Raw genomic sequence first — 9,346 nt, forward strand, 5'->3', positions numbered from 1 at the left:
TTTGAATGAGTAGATTCAGTAAGCAGAGCATTGATATGGACAAAGTTGAATCAAACCACCATGAATCAATTAACCTAAATTTCATGTACAAATAACTTTTTATAATAACAATTAGACATACTTTTCATAAAACCTCATATAGAACATACAACAAAATTTAACACATTTTGGGCTATAAAACACCTTATTGAGATGAACCGAGAGCCGCGGCACGAGAAGCAGAGCCTCCGCGCCTATTGACTGTGATCCTGAGGTCTCCTAACCCATTTTGGCACCAAAGCGGATTCTTGCAGCCATCCATTTTGACTGTGAACTGAGCTACAACCTCGTGCAGCCCGGGGAGGGATTTTTTTCCCTCTCCACCCCATTTTTCTGAGTGAAAATGGCAGCAGCGGCAGCAGCCACGCGGTGAGAGCCACCCTCTAAGACCCCTCCACCAGGAGGTAGGACTTTCTTTAGTGACATAGCCTGTAGGTGGTCCTGGGAGGGGGGGTGTTCCCGGCGCGCCTTCCGCCCAGAGATGAACCGAGAGCCGCTGCACGAGAAGCAGAGCCTCCGCGCCTACTGATTGTGATCCTGAGGTCTCCTAACCCATTTTGGCACCAGAGCGGATTCTTGCAGCCATCCATTTTGACTGTGAACTGAGCTAAAATATTAGAAACCCAAAACCACGCAGCCGCAATAGCAGCTGCACGGACTCAGAGTCTTTACTCTCAGCAATGAAGAGAAATTATTAGATGATGCCTATTCAGCAGGCCTGATTGTTGGGGAAAATTTCCAAACAATAATCGTGAGTTCTGTATGGAATTATGGAATGTACTCAATATATATAGAGAATAATGGGAATATCATTAGCTACTTAGATGGGGGGTGGGGTGGGAGGAGGGTGTATTGGGGTTCTTGGTGGTGGAACGGGTGCACTGGTGAAGGGATGGTGGTTTAATCAGTATTTGACTGTGACTTAAACCTGAAAAAAAAAACACCTTATTAAAGTGCTCATTTACTAGTCTTAGCACAGGGCTCAAGGCTCACTCCCTACAGTGCTTGGGGTGCAAGTGGTATTGAGTATCCAAACCTGGACCTCCTGATAGAAAACATGCATTCTAGCCCTTTGAGCTATATCCTTGGCCCTTGCCATTATTTTACTTCACTTTTCATTTTTTCTTTATTTGCAACATAATCTTATATTGTAAGATTATATTTTATAAAATAAAATAATTATTTTATTTTCAAGTTTGTAAAACAATTACACTAGTTTTTTTTATATAATTCAGGGACTTAGATTTATTTAGCATTCTGTAGAAACTTAAACATAAGATACTGTTTATTCTCCTAAAGTCCAAACAAGAACTCTCTGGTCCGGGGCATATTTAAATAGTTCAATGATACACTGTGTACTATATTAGATCGTTAATCTTCCAAAGTTCTTGGAACCTCAGAGCATGATCTTCCTTGGAAATAAGGTTACTGCAGATGCAGTTAGCTAATGAGGTTATACTAGAATAGAGTAGGCCAATAATCCACATAAATGGGTGTCCACAGGGGTGGAGGCTAGTGGTGGTACACTGTGCAGTGCACAGGGACTAGTCCTAGTTCTGTGATTAGAGATAACTCTTGGAAGTTTTCAGGGGGGGCATATACAATGCCAGAGATCAAACCAGCATCTTAACCCCTGTAGTATCTCTCGAGCCCCTAAATGGTGTCCATGTGAAAAGAAACCACATACACAAACGCACACACATAAATACACACAGACGACAGTATATGAAGACATAAAGAATGTTATGTAACAATAGATGCGTGGATTGAGGTGATAACATGGCAATCTATGGACTTCCTAGGGTTATCAAAACATGGATTTCACAAGGCAAGGAATATTTTGAAGAAAGTTTATGACCCTGCTTATCTATACCCAGATTCTATGAGTCAGAAAGAAAGAGTCAGACATAGAAAGATTGCACTCATGTGGAATATAAAGTAGCTGAGAGGTATAAGCTTACAATGATGCAATTTCTGGCAGTATTTCTCTGGAATTAGTTACTAAAATACTAAAATACAGAAATCCAAACCCGTGCGGCTGCTAGTGTGGCCTCTCGACCTCATATCTCTTCGTTCTCAGCAATGGAAAACAAATTATCAAATGCTTTCTTTTCAGCAGGTCGACTTTAGGGGGGAGAAATTCCAAATCAATAATAGTGAGTTTTTTGTTGAAATATTGAATGTAATCAAGGTAAAGTGAAAGTAAAGTAAAATTTACGCAGTTACACATGTGGGGTGGGGAGCTGGGGAGGTGGTGGGGAAGGGGGAGGTATACTGTGATTCTTGGTGGTGGAATATGTGCACTGGTGAAGGGATGGGTGTTCGAGCATTGTTTAACTGAGATTAAAACCTGAAAGCTTTTTAACTTTCCACATGGTGATTCAGTAAAAGAATAAATTTTAAAAAATAGACTCTGTTTTCTAAAGACATCCGCTTCACAATACTTTCTTATGTCTTTAGAAGATGTATATACCTAATTGTGTATTTTATCATTCTGTTCTTTTTAATACCTGTAATTCTTACCCAGACTTACTGTAACATCATTCTTATTTACTCAGAAAATGTTAATGACAAAAATTTATTGTAGTGTGTTGTATGTGGTGTAAAACAAAGTCACTTTTGAGAAACACACAAATGATCTCGGAACCGAGCTACTCTCGTCAGACAAGCCTCCGGACTTTTCATTAGGCCACCTTCGCCAAGCGCCCCAGTTGGAAACAGGTGCTGTCCCTCCACCTGTTCTCTGGGAAGCCTGGCCGCAGCCATCTTCCAAAGCTCATTAGGAATGCCAGGTATGAGACAAAAGTAACGACACACGCCAGGCCTCACAGAAAAGGGGAAGAGCAGGTCCCTCTCCTTCCCCGCCCCAACAAGACCCCAAGACACCACCTGCAGACAGCCTTCCTGGCTACTTATTAAGCTCCTTAATGGCTATGATCCTAGAGACACACAAACGAATCTTGAACCAAGCGGCTCTTGACAGAAATTTCTCCAGACTTCATTATTATCGCTTGTATCACTTGTCATCCTATTGCTCATCGATTTGTTTTAGCAGACACCAGTAACGTCTCCATTCATCCCTGCCAAGTACTAGTGTAGCATAATGGCATCTGCTCACTCCATGAACACAAAGAGCCTCAAACCTTCATTCAGGGTCTTGACGAACAAGTCTGACTATCTAGTAAGTGGATGGCCAGCATTTTTTTGACGTCCCATGGAATCCAGTCGGTAACGGCTCTAGTCTAACAAAATGGACTAGTTCCTAACGTTCCACTGAATGTTTGTCTCAATGAAACAAACATTTCCAAATGCAGCAGTTATGTATACCTAGGTCAAGAACTCAACATGATGAATGATCTGGCACCTGAGCTGTGCAGGAGGAAGAAAGCAGCGTGTAATGCCTTCAAGGTCATTGAGAAAGTTGTTAAGAGGACAAAGAACCTCCAGCTCCAGCACCTTCTCAGCTCCATCATTCTTCCTGCACTAACATATGCCTCAGAGACCTAGGCCCTACAAAAACAGGATAAGAACGCTCTACGGGTCTCCCAAAGAGGAATTGAAAGAGCTATGCTTGTAATATTACATTTCATTCAAGTGAGAGAAGGAATCCAGAGTTCCAATCTCCGTCGATGATCAAGAATCAAGGAGGTGGTCTCATTTGCCAAGGCATCAAAAATCAGATGGGCCAGACACATAATGTGATTTGGATACCTCATTATTAAAGTTTTAAAATTCCAAGATCACACAGCCGACATCATATGCTATTCATAACCAGCAATAGAAAACAAATAGTCTAATGTTGCCTCTTTGGCAAGTCTGAGTGTTGGAGGAAAGTTCCAAATAATAATGTTGGCACTAGTGTTGAAATATTGAATGTAATCTAAGTAGACAGAGAATAATGTGCAAATTATTTGTCACACAAGCAAGGGTAGGTGTGGGAGGGAGGTATACTGAGGTTGTTGGTGTTGGGAAATGTGCACTGGTAATGGGATGGGTGTTTGATTATTGTATGACTGAGACTCAAATACAAAAGCTTTGTAACTGTTCTCATGGTGATTCAATAAACAAATTTAAAAAAATAGTCACTTTTGGTCAACTCCAAATGTTTTCTTTCAATTTATCCTTTATTGTTTGTATTTTACCTCTTAGACTGCCAGCTTCCATGAAGAGTCTAATCTGTCAAAGAACCTGTCCGTCACCTTGTTTTAAACTCATAATCCTACCCTTCTAGAAGTCTTGGCATTATGTCCTTTGTGCTGCCCCTTGAAGCTTATAGTTAATTATCAGCCAGCTTCTGTTATGTCAATCTGCTTGGGACAGTTTGTCCATCTTTTTTGCCAACTGAAACTTACTTCTATGTGCAGATACTGTTTTCCTTATCTTTCAAGTAATGGCTGCTTTCTTTTATTGTAAGTGGGATATCTCCAGATTTTTGTTTTTCTTATTTTCGGACTATTAGCCCCCAGTTTTTCATAAGTACAGCTTTCAATTTCATGTCATTTACCCATTATCATCAATTTTCCATAGAGCATTTTTGGTTTGAGGGGGTGACATCCTGAAGTACTAAAGGCTTGCTTCTGGTTCTGTGCTCAAGGATGACTTGTCAGTTTTTAAGGGCAATATGGAGTGCTAGAGACTGAACCCCAGTGAGCTTGTGCAAGGCAAGTGCCTATTCCACTGTATTATCTATCCAGTCATCATTATCCATCTTTAGTAAAGTTATCTAACAAACTTTGGATCATTCCTTGAAAAGGTTTCCTCTTTCATCATTGTACACAGACAGAAAAGTACATTCCACTTTGTAAGTGTAAAATAAAAGAAAAAAGCTGTGGTGGGCCTTACAGGTTACTGTAGCTTTCAGTGGCCGGAAGCCACCACCCTAGGCCGAATGATGAGTGAGGGACCCGAAGAATGGAGAACTAGGAGCCAGATCCCTGGCTGGTCCACTGTCAGTTTATTTCTCTCTCCTCTCCGGCATCGTCCTATCTCTACCTTTATGGCACAGTCATGGTCATAATTTTGGTAGCAGTCCCTGTCATCACAGTTCCATCATCCTAGTTTCCTCATAGACCTTGGAGTCTCCAAAGTCTCAGTTCTCCTCCTCATCTTCAATGTCTTATCCTGACTTTTTTTGTCCTCAACATGTAGGCCTCAGCTTCTAGTCTTCAGCATCCAGTCCTGACTTTCTCGTCCCCAACATCTAGTCTTCAACGTCTTCAGCATCTCCTTCCCAGCGTCTAGTCACCCAGCATCTTCTTCCCAGATTCTAGTCCTCACTTTCTACTTCTCATCATCTCCTTCCCAGAGTTTAGTCCCCTCTTACCCCTTACAAAATAGTCATATAGAAATCATAATGGGTGGGAATACAGAGGTGGGGTTGAACACTATCATAACAACTAAGAGAGGTAAAGCCTCTCTTTTAGGAGATTAACTCAAGGACAATATCTCATCTGAGGATTCAGCACTCCAGATTACTAAGAGATCCTCTCAAGAGCAGGATTCCATCCAGGGTATATTGCTTTCACTTTTCCTCAGCTTGTCATCCATTTAAACAGTCAGAGAAGATTTACTTCTTATAATATTTCTAGCATGTTATTTTGTGTGAACACTGTAAGAGATATACTAAGTTTAAAAGTTGGTTCTTCCTGGGGATGTCTCGCTATATATTCCAGACCACAGTCCTCAGGCCAGGTTAGACTTTCCTAACCCTAGCAGGGCCCTTATTCAGTATTTCTTTTTGAGTCATGACAGTTTTTTCATGACCATGCTTTTAACTTATAGTTAAGTATTATGGCAATTGGTCTGGCCCATTTTGATGCCAGAGAAGCTCACAGCTTTCCTGGGTCTGTCCAGTCCATCATCAAGACCCTGCTTTTTGAGTGATAGGAACTAAGGGCAACTGAGGCTTAAGTCAATTACATATGGATGGCCGGGAATAAATATTATTTTAGAGAACTTAAGTCCAATGTTACATATCATATCAACTGTCTTCCTGTGTCTATACAAAAAGAATATTGCTAAATAAACCATGCAAATGACATAAAGGAAAGAGAAAAGCAATATAGGATTATTAGTGCCTGATGGAATTGGGTGTGCCTCAGTAATACTGTTTTGGGAGTGGCTCAGTAAACCTTAAACTCCCTGTGGGAGGAGCAAGGACCACCCAGTGTTATCCAACACCACTTTATTGATTCACTAATCATTTGTAACTATAGTAAACAAATAGTGTGATACTGGAATAAAGATAGACTCTCAGACCAAGAGAATAGAGAGTGCAGAGATAAACATTCAGATTTATGGACAGCTAATTTATGGCAAAGGAGCTGCATGTACAAATTGGAATGAGGAAAAAGCCTCAACAGGAAAAAAAATGGTGTTAGGAAAACTATAGTTGTACACAAAAAAGAAAGGAAAACGGAAAACTGTATCTGTATCTCACACCATACATAAAAGTGAATAGAAAGTTGATTAAAGACTTTGAGATTAGACTAGAATAAAAAAAAATACATAGAGGCAAACAAGAACTCTCCAGGACATGTATCTCAAAAGGTATTTTCAGTAATCTGAATCCATAGGCAAAGAAAGGAACAATTAAAAAAAATCAGACTGCATCAAATTAACTTTTTTCCTATGGTAAAAAAAAAAATGGGGATAAAATTAAAAGACCTGACTGTAACCCCCTGTCTCCAGCAACTCAGCAGTCATACACATAAACTGCCTCTGGCTAGTGCCAGATAATAAATAATCTTGTCATCAGCCACCATCCAGATTGCATGCATGTTCTTCTCTCCTGGAAGGGAGCATAAATGACACTCACCATAACCATTCTGCCAGATGCCACACCAGGCTATTCAACTCAAGGCGCCCCAGAGTGGAGTGGATGAGACTTCTCCCTGCCCCAAGGGACCCAGTACCAGCAGCTGAAAACCTCCGCAACCCAACTACCTCCCTGCTCATGGCTGCTCTGCATGAGCTTGGGCTGAGCCTCACCCACTAGTGAACCTTTTCCTGGACTGTACAGCTGCAAATGTGGCCTGCGATACTTCATAAGACACACCCTAAGCATACTCTAAGAATACTGCACCACTTTTCATGGTATTAAAAGTAGGAGGCAACCAACCTTAGAGGGAAATATATTATTTCGGTTCTACTTTGGGGCAGGGATTGGGGTATGGGATGGAAACACCCAATATATGGTGGTGGGAAGGTGTATGGTGGTGGGGTTGGGGGTTGAATATTAAATGTAATCAAATATTGTGAAATACTTTATAAAATAAAATTAAAAGTAAGTTAAAAGTTTATAAAGTTAAAAGACTCTCTACTAGGTGGGAGAAAATATTTGTGTCCAATACATCAGGTAAGGGGTTAATATTAAAGATATAGAAAGTTCCCACAAAGTGTAATGAAAAAACTGAAACACCCCATAAAAATGGAGAGAGAGATGAACAGACACTTTGCCAAAAGAAGAAACAAGTGGCTAGCATGTCACTGAAAGTGTTCATAGTCACTATTAGGTAATTACGAATCAAAATGAGAAATCATCTCACACCAGTAAAATGACATATACCAAAAATACTGGTAACCAGGGCTAGAAGGGATATGGAGATTTTGGCAGGATGTTGTCTGGTTCAGCCTTTATGAAAAACTGCATCGATTTCTCAAAAAATGGAAGAATAGGGGTTCCATATGACCCAGACACTCCAATTCTTGGCACCCAGCTCCTCAAACACTAAAACATTAGTTCAAAAAGATATATGCATACTGTGTTCATTGCAGTCCTTCGTAAAATAGCCAGGATAGGAAAGAAACCCAAATGTTCAATGACAGGTGACTACATAATGAAGTTGTGGTACATATTTACTATAGAATATGATACAACCTTAAGAAAAGAAGAAATCATACAGTTTACTGCAGTTGGAGTATCATATTAAGCAAAATAAGTTAGAGGACAAATACTAGATGATCTTACCCACCTAGAGTAAACAGAGAAATGAAAGGAGGAAATAGTATCAAATGATAACAAATCCTTGGCCTTGGATGATAGAACTGAGAATGTTAAGCAAGCAGTGATTGGGGTGAATGAGGTGGACTTCAAAGAACATAAGCCTATTGGTTGAGGTTCTTGGGCACTTTGTTGGAGGCGAGACATATTAACTACATCAAAACCATGAACATGGAAGACGTAGCTGCGGTGGCTGTGTTGGCAGCACCCAATATAAGATGTCAACCAAGAATTTCTTAGTGAGTGACAGCAACTGGATTTGTGCCCATCAAAAATGTGGTAAATTTTACCAGAAGAACCAGCTATAATAGATGTGGTCGGGATCAAGCACTGAGGCTAAGGCGATGAAACCTCAGTGCACTGAGATAGAAAAGATATTTTCAGAAAAAAAGCCAAAGCCTGTTTACTTTTTTAATTTTTTTAAAGTTGTTCAGAATATGTGATTACATTTAATATTCGAACATCAATCCACCACCATTACACCTCCCCACCACCATATTTCCAACTTGTACCCCAAACTCTGCCCCCAAAGCAGAACCAAAACAATTTATTTTGTAATGCTTGTTATGAGTATCCACTAAAAATGAGACAAAAAAGTTTTCTTAGAGGAAAGTGTGTGAAGACTGTTGTATTTCACCAAGGATCCATTAAGTCCTTCTATAAGAGATCAGTAACATGTTAATGGTTGAGCCTTGTGTGCATATATACATGCTACTTTATTTAAATAATCTGTTTCTCTCTTTGGTTCTAGCCTCTTTGATTACAATGTATTCTGGTGTTTGGTTTGTTTGGTACAGTTTTAAGCCTGTTGAATCTGTTCAGGTCTCTCTCCAATGACTGGAAAGTTCTTAGTTATTTTCTCTTCCACTAATCTTTCTTAAATCTTTCTTAAAGACATAAGTTAAATTTAAAGATTTAATTGTTCTTAAAGGAAGCTTATGTTGATCTTTTTTTCTCCATTAATTTTTATTGTTGTTGTTAAATTTTACAAGGCAAATGCATTATTTATTTTTTAAGTTTGATTATCTTTATTTTTTCACAGTTACATAGTTGTTTATGATTGAGTGTCAGTCATACAATGTTCCGACACCTATCTCTTCACATTTCACACCACTAATGTATACCCATTCTTATACGGTTTCTAAAGCATCACTTTGGAAATCAAAATACCTTTTCTAAAATTTACTTTTTTCTCCCACACTTTAAATTATAGCTGAAATTTCATAAACAAACTTTTGATTTTCTCAATAAAATGGTTATGGATTTTCTCACTTCTCAACAATGACAATAAGCACCCAATTTCTT

Source organism: Sorex araneus, chromosome 4 (genome assembly GCF_027595985.1).
Source record: "Sorex araneus isolate mSorAra2 chromosome 4, mSorAra2.pri, whole genome shotgun sequence".
Taxonomy (NCBI): Eukaryota; Metazoa; Chordata; class Mammalia; order Eulipotyphla; family Soricidae; genus Sorex; species Sorex araneus.